We start from the raw sequence: 13346 nt of genomic DNA, 5'->3' as shown, positions 1-13346 counted from the left end.
TACCACCAAATTGACATATTTTTATTGGAAATAAACTTTCACCAACTGAGACAAGATGCTTTATTAGATGTTAAATTATATAGAAATGACCTGTTGTAATTTTTTATACATAACATTCTGTATTTTTATCAAAGCACAAGGATGCAACTCTAAACTCTCTCGATATATATATCTACTAGTTTTTGAACACGTGTTGAGCACGTGTGTTTCATGTGAATTTTTATAGATACGTTAGAATGATTAAAATTTCATGAAAATAATATGTAAATTGTAATGAATAATAAATGTAACAATCATCATATCATATATTATTATAAGAGGGAACAAAAAAACTTAAAAGTTGAATTACGATTTTATCCTTATTATAAATTAAATTATTATAAAAATATTTAACTATTTAATTTAAATATTAAGTTACATTATTTTAATGAAAATGTTAATTACTTTTGCACTTCTTTAGAATAATTCTTAATTAAAATATCTAATTTAATTTATTTTCTTGAATTATTTACCCTTTAAATAGATACATGTATATGATTTATCTTCTAAATTAATTTATGTTCTTAATTAATATTTGTCTTAAATTTTTGTAACACTTGACCTTTCAACTTTGTAAGTGAATTTTCATATTCCAAACCTATATTTTTTCCTATAAAGACAATCTTTTAACATTATTTTTATAGGAAGATTTATATGTGATGCAATTTTTGTGTGTGGAATACTAGAGAAGCTTTAATCAAGTGAAAGAAAATTTCAAGGCAAGAAAATTTATGTCAAGTTTACAAGGCATAGTATGATTCTACTAAAGTATCGAAGCTTGATGTATTTTTTTTTTACTTATTTGTCGAGATTGGAACTATGGTAAGACCCCGCCATTTATGTAGTTAAATATCACTTCCATTAACTTGTATTCCAAATATTTTAATTTTTTATGGTCAAAAGTTGAATGTTTATTACTAAAACTTTGTTTCAATTTGCATTATCAAGAAAAAACAGGAAAAAGATTGTCTTAGAATTTTTCTATTTTTCGTTGGTTGCGTTATGCTAAACTTGCTCCTATATATGATACTTTATCTTTGTATTTGTAATTTTGTTTTAAGAATATATTTGATTGAAGGGTGTGTTTTTTGCTTTAGAAAATGAGACAAATACAATCATAAAAATAGTGTATAAGACATGCAAAACAATTAATGCCTACAAGATTTTCTAATTTCAAATTATTAATAATTACATTTATGCATTTTAAATTTTAAATATTTGTAAAGAATCATTCTTACATGTGCTTGTGGATAAAATCTATAGTTTTTCGATAATTTTCATTAAAATTATCATGAGATCCAAATCTTTAAGTCAAAAAAATGATACACCAAAATGCTTAAGAAGTTAGAAGATCTTCTATCCTTTGACCAAATATTGCTCCTATTAATTTTTTAACAAAAAAATTTAAAATATATTTTAACAAACTTTTAATTGTAAGAATACTAATATTGTCATTTTGACTCTCCATTAAATTAAAATCTGATTTATTTAATTAAATATTAATATTTTATTTGTATAATTACATAATTTAAATATCAATCATTGCACTTTAAATCTTAGTTATTTCCTTCTAATAAGTTTTTTATTTATAAATTTGAATTACTTAATTGCCTTCTACTTAATGAGAAGGAGAATTTCATCTTTTACTAATTAATGTCAAACATTTTATCTTCTTGAAATGTATAAATATTAATTTAATTTCAATATTTTTATGAGACAAAAAAGACATTTTAAGAAAGTTAATCATAAGATAGTGTGCCTCCATTTTTGTTTTTGCTACTTTATTTTATCTTTTAAAACAAAAATTATTTATCATTTTATTCATCCTTATGAAGTAAACGTGCAACGCACGTTTCAGAAACTAGTATTACTAAAAGCATGAACAAAAAAAGTTAAAAGTTGAATTACGATTTTACCCCTTCTATAAATTAAATTGTTATAAAATATTTAAATATTTGATTGTATAAATTTAATTAAAATATTAATGACTTTTAAACTTCTTAAGATTAAATTCTAATTAAATATCTAATTAATTAATATTTATCATTTATAATCTATATGTATATAATAATTATAATTTTTTTTAAAAATGGTCTCGACAATCTGCAAAATGGAGACACACATTGATACTGTCCTCTTGACTATTATTAAAGAATGACTCTATCTTCACAAATTTAAATTTTTTAACACTTATTACGTGATAAGAACTTTAGTTGTTCTTTCTACATGGTTTGCTAAATTATTTTTTTTTCATATTCTTCATTTATTTATTATTATTTGTTAATTACTTATTCAACTTTTATACTCTTAATATTCATAACTCTCATCTTTTCATATTCATAATCTCCAAATATTTAAACTAAAACTTTAAGATTTCTTTTGATATTCCTTCTATTCTATATATATAAATTCAACTTTTTATCTCATGAAACTCCTACCAAGATTATTAGACTATCACTTTATTCTATTTGTTAATTACTTATTCAACTTTTAACTCTTGATATTCATAACTCTCATCTTTTCATATTCATAACCTCCAAATATTTGAACTAAAACTTTAAGATTTCTTTTGATATTCCTTCTATTCTATCTATATAAATTATTTATCTCATGAAACTACTACCAAGATTATTAGACTATCATTTTTATTCTATAGTTAAAGTAGATGAAGAAGCCACTTGAATTTTGATAGGATATGGAAGGAGTCAATAAGAACTCAGAGAGTTATGTACTGATTTTGTACTTATTTTTTCTCTATACATACACCAGTCTTATAAGAATAATGTCTACATTATATTTTTTCTTAAATCTGTTTCTTTTTGTCTTTTTTTTTCTCCATTAGACTTCTTAATTTAGTTTTCTATGAATGTTTTATTGTGTAAGTCTTTATTCTTATTTTGAAATTGTTACATTTTATTATTCATTACAATTTACATATATATTTCCATGAAACTTTAGTCATTCTAACGTATCTATAAAAATTCACATGGAACATACGTGCGAAGCACGTCCTCAGAAACTAGTATATTATTATAAGAGGGAACAAAAAAAGTTAAAAGTTGAATTACAATTTTACCCTTATTATAAATTAAAATATTATAAAAATATTTAACTATTTAATTTAAATATTAAGTTACATTATTTTAATGGAAATGTTAATGACTTTTGCACTTCTTTAGAATAATTCTTAATTAAAATATCTAATTTAATTTATTTTCTTGAAATATTTACCCTTTAAATAGATACATGTATATGATTTATCTTCTAAATTAATTTATGTTCTTAATTAATATTTGTCTTAAATTTTTGTAACACTTGACCTTTCAACTTTGTAAGTGAATCTTCATATTCCAAAGCTATATTTTTTCCTATAAATACAATCTTTTAACATTATTTTTATAGGAAGATTTATATGTGATACAATTTTTGTGTGTGGAAGACTAGAGAAGCTTTAATCAAGTGAAGAAAATTTCAAGGCAAGAAGATTTATGTCAAGATTACAAGGCATAGTATGATTCTACTAAAGTATCGAAGCTTGATGTATTTTTTTTTTTACTTATTTGTCGAGATTGGAACTATGGTAAGACCCCTCCATTTATGTAGTTAAATATCACTTCCATTAACTTGTCTTCCAAATATTTTAATTTTTTATGGTCAAAAGTTGAATGTTTATTACTAAAACTTTGTTTTAATTTGCATTATCAAGAAAAAACAGAAAAAAGATTGTCTTAGAATTTTTCTATTTTTCGTTGGTTACGTTATGCTAAACTTGCTCCTATATATGATACTTTATCTTTGTATTTGTAATTTTGTTTTAAGAATATATTTGATTGAATGGTGTGTCTTTTGCTTTAGAAAATGAGACAATACAATCATAAAAATAATGTATAAGACATGCAAAACAATTAATGCCTACAAGATTTTCTAATTTCAAATTATTAATAATTACATTTATGCATTTTAAATTTTAAATATTTGTAAATAATCATTTTTACATGTGCTTGTGGATAAAATCTATAGTTTTTCGACAATTTTCATTAAAATTATCAGGAGATCCAAATCCCAAAGTCAAAAAAATGATACACCAAAATGCTTAAGAAGTTAGAAGATCTTCTATCCTTTGACGAAATATTGCTCCTATTAATTTTTTAACAAAAAAATTTAAAATATATTTTAACAAACTTTTAATTGTAAGAATACTAATATTGTCATTTTGACTCTCCATTAAATTAAGATCTGATTTATTTAATTAAATATTAATATTTTATTTGTATAATTACATAATTTAAATATCAATCATTGCACTTTAAATCTTAGTTATTTCCTTCTAATAAGTTTTTTATTTATAAATTTGAATTACTTAATTGCCTTCTACTTAATGAGAAAAAGAATTTCATCTTTTACTAATTAATGTCAAACATTTTATCTTCTGGAAAATGTATAAATATTAATTTAATTTCAACATTTTTATGAGACAAAAAAGACATTTTAAGAAAGTTAATTATAAGATAGTGTGCCTCCATTTTTGTTTTTGCTACTTTATTTTATTTTTTAAAACCAAAATTATTTATCATTTTATTCATCGTTATGAAGTAAACGTGCAACGCACGTGCCCATATACTAGTACTTGAAAACACGTCAACAAGTTGGGAATTTGATTACACCAAAGAACTATGGCAATTTTCAAATTATAAAAGTTTTCCCTTGTAGTTGTTTTGTTATATACAAGAGTTAGAGTTTTCGAGCTTGAATGATTGAAAATTGTAATAAAGTCTTCTTGATCGTGCGAACTAAAACACATCGTAATAAATTATTACCAAGCAAACTCAGATTATTTTTTATTGTAGATACATACCACCATATAGTTTGGTCTTTGGTGGGGACTGACATATATACCACCAAATTTACATATTTTTATTTGGAAATAAACTTTCAACAACTGAGACAAGATGCTTTATTAGATGTTAAATTATATAGAAATGACCTGTTGTAATTTTTTATACATAACATTCTGTATTTTATCAAAGCACAAGGGTGCAACTCTAAACTCTCTCTCTATATATATCTACTAGTTTTTGAGCACGTGTGTTTCATGTGAATTTTTATAGATACGTTAGAATGATTAAAATTTCATGAAAATAATATGTAAATTGTAATGAATAATAAATGTAACAATTACAAAATAAGAATAAAGACTTACGGCAATAAAACATTCATAGAAAACTAAATTTTGAAGTCTAATAGAGAGAAAAAAAGACAAAAAGAAACAAATTTAAGAAAAAAAAACAATGTAGACATTATTCTTATAACAATGATGTATGTATAGATGAAAAAATAAGTACACAATTAATACATAAATCTCTGAGTTCTTATCGACTCCTTCCATATGCTATCAAACTTCAAGAGTTTTCTTCATCTACTATAACTATAGAATAAAAATAAAAGCCTAATAGTCTTGGTAGGGATTTCATGAGATAAAGTAGTTGAATTTATTTAGATCGAATAGAAGGAATATCAAAAGATATCTTAGAGTGTTAAGTTTAAATATTTGAAGGTTATGAATATGAAAAGATGAGAGTTATGAATATTAAGAGTATAAAAATTAAAGAAGTAGTTAGAAAATAATAATAAATAAATGAAAAATATGAAAAAGAAAATTAAAGTTAGTTTATCATGTAATAATACCCTTATAAAATCAATACTCTTCAAGCCTTTGCTGTATGATAGATCCTATTAAGGAAACAAATAATCAAAACATAATTTTAAAAGTTTCAAACGTCAATAATATTTGTGCATGCAATGTATGATCACAAGCCAAATGGTGTTTGTGTGTCTCCATTTTGCAGATTGCACCCTTTAAATTATTAAATTTCGTTATTTATCATAAATGATAATACTTTATCCACATAAATTATATTATTCACGGATGAAAGGTGAAAGTAACAAGTATATTATTAATGAACATCAACAAATGTATAATATCTTCATTTCTAATATAATAACACAAAATAAAAATTTCACTTGAACACATAGAAGAGAAATCTTAGCAGATCTTAATTAATCTACTATAAAATTATCAAACAAATATTAAGATACAATGAATGAAGAGAAGTAGCTATCATCAAAACTAAGACAACATATATCATGGTATAATTTACAGATCAAAAAATTAGTGAAGCACACAATGGTATTTATAGCCAAGATATATAAAAATTCAAAAGTCACGTTAAAAAAAAATCATTAAGTTTCTTTATTGAAGAAGTGAAAGGGCACTTTATATTTTATTCTTTAAAAATGGTTAGATTTTCAAAACTATTAAAATCCAAGTAGTTATTCTTTAAAGTTAAAACGTATGACTATAAGTATTCAACATATGCACTAATACACATAAAAGAATATGAAGAACCAATTTTGAAATTGTTAAAACATTTATTGTAGTGTAGTCAATATGATACTTAGCATTTACTTAAACATATATTTACTTTTTTTTTTACACAAATTATTAAAGAAGTATTTTCTTTATTTAAAGATAAAAATTTTTAATTAACTATATTAGATGAATTTAATTAAATATTTTATAGCCTTTTCATTTAGTGTAGGGGTAAAATAGTAATTCAACTTTTCACTTTGGAGCTTCCCACTTATAATAATATATGACTAGTATTTGGACACGCACGTTGTGCGTGTACACCCCTTTCTAGTGAGCGTAAGTATTTTTAAAAATTGCATCAATATATAATAAATATATTCAAAAATCAATGACATCCAATATCTAAAGTGTAATCTTGAAGATTCTTAATTAGTACTAAATTGATTTTAATTTTAGTTTACGAGTTAAAATTTGATATGAATTTGTCAAATTTTAATAGTTTTTATATAGATATTGTTTTGATTAAAAATAATTATGTTAATTAAATTCATACATTACAAATTTAATACACTCATATCATCAATTAAACACTTGTCTTACCACCACAAGCAATATAACATTTCTAAACAAACTTCATTTGATATGACTCATCGCAATTATAATATATTTTTGTTAGAAAAGGAATTCAACATTTCTTTTATATTTTTTGGAATTGTATTGTTAAAATTGTACTTGAAAAATAAAAAAAAACATGATAAAAATACACTTGAGTGATGAGTAATATAAATTTTGAATGAGAAAGGGAGGGATAAACTATGGATCAAATAACTAAAATAATCAACTAAAATTAAAGCAAAGAAAATTAATATAATTTCATGAGTAAAATAACCAAAATATGATATTGTATTCATTCTTTTTTTTCTTAACATGGGTTGTTATCCTCCCTTCTTTCTTTTGGATGAAAACTCCATTAAAAAAATTAAATTCAAACAAAGAAAGTGAAGCTGAATAGCCAATGAATATCACATCACTAACATACCAAAGCTCATAACACATTTTTTTACTTTTATTGGGTTATGATGGTTGTTATCAAAATTCAATAGTTAATTAACTTTATACACAAATAACTCACATGAATCTGCATATGAAAATTCAATAAATTTGACCTACTATTGACAATATATAATAATAATAATAGTAAAAAAAATACAGATATAGAATTGTGCTAACAAAAAATATGTCAGAACGAAATGTGACTTACCCCGTTTGTATTGGCACAACTCAAAGTACAGTTCTATGCGATCGACACTGAAGCATCTCATCAATTGATTTTCCTTATAACAAAAAAAAATCACCTCATAAGCTATCGACACAAAATAACAAATTTTATTTTTCATCAAAGATTAAAATCTTAAACATCAGTCAAACATCATAAACTATATTATAAGTAAGAAGTAAGAAACAAAATAAAAAATAACTTAAAATAACATGCACAATGCAACATCCAAAAGAAAAATGTTTCAATGCTCTCTGTCAAACTCATAATAAAATAGAATGTAAAAAGCAAGAAGAAATACATATATGAAATGAAAAGACAAGGATCATAGTGGAGAATGTAAAGAGACAACAGTTTCTTTAGAAGATTATTAATGAATAATTATTTTTTTTATAATATATGATATGATATATGATGATTTGATTTGACATACCTGTTCTAGAACCTTTTAGTTGTTAAAGCGATTAAATGATTTTGATTTTATTGATCACATCGTCCTGTTGTCTTAATCGATAAACACCCTTTTTGGAATGTCAGTTAGCACAGTTTGACACTAATTGCACGCTTTCCTAGAAATCATTAAATATTAATGACCATATGCCAAAGCTTAAACTTGTTAATCAAGAACAAATTTGTATTTGCAAAGCAACAAGTTTAACTGAATATTGGGCTATTGACACTGACATTTTGATGAATAATGACTGTTTCCATTGAGATTTTTTTGAAAAATATACTGGTTATCTGAAATTAAGTAATTTGAACATAATTAACAAGAAAGGAACATTTGTAATCAATTTTCATGAAATCATCCCTCGACCCTTAAACCTTATTTCGTAAAGAAAATACGAAGAATAAAATATGAGTCTTGTACGAGTGTAGTTTGAAGTAGACAATGTTTTTAAGGCTGTCAATACTTGGAGGACTAAAGTAATAATTGACGTTAAGTTTAGGGATGTTTTTCAATACTTATCTCTTATATATTAGGGGTTAAACTATGTATTCAGCCTTTATAGAACTTACTGTTGGGCTTTGTGGAGGCTTGTGAGCCGGCCCGACCCATTACTGAAACCCTAGGTTAACCATTTGGCTTTCCTATAAATATGATCCTTGTATTTGTAATTCCACAGCAGCACAAGTGAAATAAAAATCCTCCTGTTACAGTCGTGGAGTAGGGAAACCGAACCACGTTAAATTCTTGTGTGTCCCGTTTGTGTTCCGTTTCTCTTTTCTCTAGATTATTTGTGTGTGTTGTGTGTTTAATTCCCAACAATTGGTATCAGAGCGAGGTTTCAACAACATTGTAACACAAACTGTGAGAAATTGTCACCTAGGGTTCTTGTGTGAAGAACTGTGTGCAGGGAGGAGTAGCCGCCGTTACCGTGTGGGTAACCTCAAGCAGCAGCCGGCTAGGAGAACCGCGCAGGGTGCGAACAGCCGTCGTCCGTGTGCTGTCCGTCGCGCCGTTCCGTTGGCCGCCGCGTCGAGGAGCCTCAGATCCAGCCGCGAGCGTCCAGATCGTGAGCATCGTCCAAATCGCCGCCCGCTGTCTGTAGACGCCGTTAAGGGAATTGCCGAAGTCCTTTGAGATGGCAGAAGATGGGAAGTTCCGAATTGAGAAGTTCGATGGTACAGATTTCAGTTGGTGGAAGATGCAGATTGAAGATTTGCTGGTTCAGAAAGATTTGGACGTAGTGTTGGGTGACAAGCAAGGAAAATTGTCTGATGCAGAGTGGGCAGTTTTGGATCGGAAAGCTATGTCAGTTATCCGACTCTCGTTGACCAAGAATGTTGCGTTCAACATTCTTAAGGAGAAGACAGCGAAAGGCATCTTGGAAGCCTTGTCTAACATGTACGAGAAGCCATCTGCAGCAAACAAAATTTTTCTGATTAGAGAGTTGGTGAACACAAAGATGAAGGAAGGCAGTTCAGTTACCGAGCACATCAACTCATTGAATTCGATCTTAGCCAGACTTTTGTCAGTTGGCATTAAGTTCGATGATGAAGTTCAAGCTTTACTACTGTTATCATCATTGCCTGACAGTTGGTCCGGAACGGTTACAGCAGTTGCCAGTTCAGTGGGACCTAATGGATTCACCTTTGAGAAGATTCGTGATCTCGTTCTTGGCGAGGATGTCAGAAGAAGGAGTTCTGGAGAATCATCAGGTGATATGCTAAACGTCGTCAGAGGCAGAGGAAATAACAGAGGTAGTGGGAGCAGGAACCGAAGAAGGAGTCAGTCGAAGGCTCGGGATGGCTCAGGTGTAACATGTTGGAACTGCAAGGAGGTGGGGCATTTCAGGAATCAATGCCAGAAAGACAAACAAGTCAACATTGCAGAAGACAGCGTCAACGAGGATTTGTTTATCTGTTGCGCGGAGAGCAATGTGGATTCCTGGGTCATGGATTCTGGTGCTTCTTTTCACGCTACCCACAGCAGTGAAGCATTGCAGAATCTGGTTATTGGAGACTTTGGAAAGGTAAGGCTTGCAGACGATAGAGCTCTTGATGTTACGGGCATGGGTGACATGGTGCTGAAGACGCCAGTCGGTTTCTGGACCTTGAAGGATGTCAGAGTTGTTCCAAGCTTGACGAAAAGTTTGATTTCTGTTAGGCAGTTGGATGAACAGGGACATCATGTGAAGTTCGGAAATGGGCAGTGGAAGGTCGTGAGGGGCAATCTTGTCATGGCTCGTGGAACAAAAAGAGGATCGTTGTATATTGTCGGATTACCGTCTGAGGGAGTGACCGTCCCAGTTCAGAAGAAAAACAAAGTCCGGTTCACAGAATCTCGTGGGCAGAAGAAGGTTGTCTTTGCAAGAAAGAAACCCAGAGCCACAGGTCAGATTCAGGATGAACGAGCAAGGAAAGGTTCAGGAAGACCAGTCAGAGGCGTTTGTGGCAGTGGGAGCACCGGCCGTGCTTCAGCCAAGGCTCCTAGAAGACAGTGGGTCAAGAGAACCAGTATTCCAGCTGTTGATACGTCTCCAGAAAATTTCTTGCTGAGTATGGAGAGTGTTTGTTCTCAGGGAGTTCTAGGATCCGGCAGTTCGTGTCTCAAGTGGGAGCCGGTAGGGACCGAGGACGAGTCAAGGGCAGTTTCAGCCGTGACTGATGTGTTGAAGCTTCGGGGAGCTTCAACGGGCCTTTCAGTTGACTGATGAGAAGGCCGCTGTAGCAGGAGAGAGTTGAAAAAGATTACTAGACATACAAGTGTTCTAAGTGGATGACAGTTGAAATTCTTCAAGCCTCCAAGTGGGAGATTGTTGGGCTTTGTGGAGGCTTGTGAGCCGGCCCGACCCATTACTGAAACCCTAGGTTAACTATTTGGTTTTCCTATAAATATGATCCTTGTATTTGTAATTCAAAAGTGTAGCACAAGTGAAATAAAAATCCTCCTGTTACAGTCGTGGAGTAGGGAAACCGAACCACGTTAAATTCTTGTGTGTCCCGTTTGTGTTCCGTTTCTCTTTTCTCTAGATTATTTGTGTGTGTTGTGTGTTTAATTCCCAACACTTACAAGAACAAATTTGGAACTATAACTATTTGAACTAATTTATGTAATGTTTGCTGGAAATAGCCCCTTGCAGAAATGCACGACAAAGCTGCGTACATTAGATCTTTGAGGTCTGTCTCTTTTCCAGAATCGCACATAGAGGGAGCTTAGTGCACCAAGTTGTCCTTTTGTGGCGTACTAATACATGTAGTAACATTTTGAAATTGTGAAAATGAGTACTTTCGTCTCATATTATACAATACTTTCTATTGAAGACACTAACAGAGTCTTGATATACATTGTTCCAATTGTTGGCTGTAGGATAACTGCAATTGAGCAATACCACTGTTTGTGCTATTATCTCTTCTCGTAAACGTCACTTGGTATTTCAACTTCTGGTCCAACTGGGAGAATTTCAGAGTAGAGGGCTTAACAATCACAGTGACTCCGGGTGGGGAATCCATTTCCACGCTGTAAGATGAATTAACTTCCCCGACGTTAGTCATTGTTCTAGTATATGTCTGAGAAATGTCTCCGAGTGTGATGGAGAATGATGGATAATTTAGTTGAGCTTCAGGAATGTGTTTCACTTTGTTACAGTCCACTTTGTGTTGCACGATTCTTCCCACCTGTTGATTTGTGTAATTCAAACCGCACAGGTATGGATGTTCAGGGGAAATCCCGGTGTCCAAGACTCCAATGATCACACCTTTTCCATAGTTTGCATCCCTCCACAAGCCAACGTTCTCCAAGAAAACTCGGAGTATGGGTAGTGTGCAAGGACAATATCCTCTGAGGCCATGCAGATATAAAGCCTGGTTTCTACTCGACTTCATTCACTTGCTTTGATGACAATCTAACAGCAAAGCCTATGATACGAATATATCAACCATGGCTTTTCCTCTGAGTCAGCAATTTCTATGGTCTTTGGCATCATGGAAGGCTTGTACCAGCTCTCCAAATCCATTCTTGACGACTGAGTGGAAATTCGGATTTCTTGAGATTCGACTTGAACTATGTACGTCTCCAAATCGTTCTGCATACTAGGCCATGAAAATATTTGATTGTTTAATAAAGTATTATTGTGTGATAAATGAACTTACCGCTAAAGATCCCTTGAGCACAACAACTGTGTCTCAAGCCTCCAAACAAAACACAAAACTAGTTACACTTTCGGCCTTAGCAAAAAAATCACTACATCTGCTAGCTCTCTTTGATGAACTAAGTATGTCTATTCTATGTATAATCTCCCTCTTAATTTGTGTGTTTTTCTACTTTCTGTTCTTACTTCGAGTTTCTCAAGGGACCTGGCCCGTTGACTGGTAGTGGACGCACGTATTCTAACAGATCCTTATTGAAGGAGTAATTAAGAAATAAATTAGTTAGTCTAATTGAACCTTTCCCTAAAAATGATTAGTGTTAATGACCACATCTCAGAGCTTAATTCTCATTAACTTCTTCTTGATTAAGATCAAATGTCTACTTGCCAAGCTGTAAGCTTAATTCTCATAAACTTCTTAATTAAGAACATATTTGCATTTGCAAATCTACAAGTTTAACTGAATATTGGACTGTTTCCCTTGAGATTTTTTTTTGGTAATTTGCTTTGATTTTTTTGATAAACCTTGTCTAGAAGTTAATAATACCTTTAACTTATCCAAACTATCCTTTGCAGATTGGATTCGACTTTGATAATCACCATTCTGTTGTCTTAATCGATCAACACCCTTTGTGGAATGTATACTTATAATGAAACTGCCTTCATTTTCAAGAAGCGGACCAAGAAAAAGATCCAAAGAGTTGTGGTAAGTCCTTCTTCATCCTTAACAAAGAGCCTCAGGTTCGAGTTCTGACTATATAGTATCCTTTATTAGAAAGCGCAATACGAATTTGGATTAAGTGAAATCCCAATACGGGTAGCGGAAGCTGGATGGGAAAAAAAGAGAGAGAAGAGAACATAAAACTAAAATGATAATGATTTCCCAAATACATGAAAAAAATATAAAAGTTTGACATGTGTTGTCCATATGAAGTTTCAGACGCAACATATTTTTGCATTTACTCTCCTTTTTTATGTGTAGAACGTGAGAGTGTTGCGTAGCTTAAGTGGTGTATATTAGATAAACTTTGTGAAACGTTTGACGTGAAAAGTGATGCTCGTGAAAGAG

This window comes from Solanum pennellii, chromosome 8 (genome assembly GCF_001406875.1).
Source record: "Solanum pennellii chromosome 8, SPENNV200".
Lineage (NCBI taxonomy): Eukaryota > Viridiplantae > Streptophyta > Magnoliopsida > Solanales > Solanaceae > Solanum > Solanum pennellii.
This window is presented reverse-complemented; position numbering follows the sequence as displayed.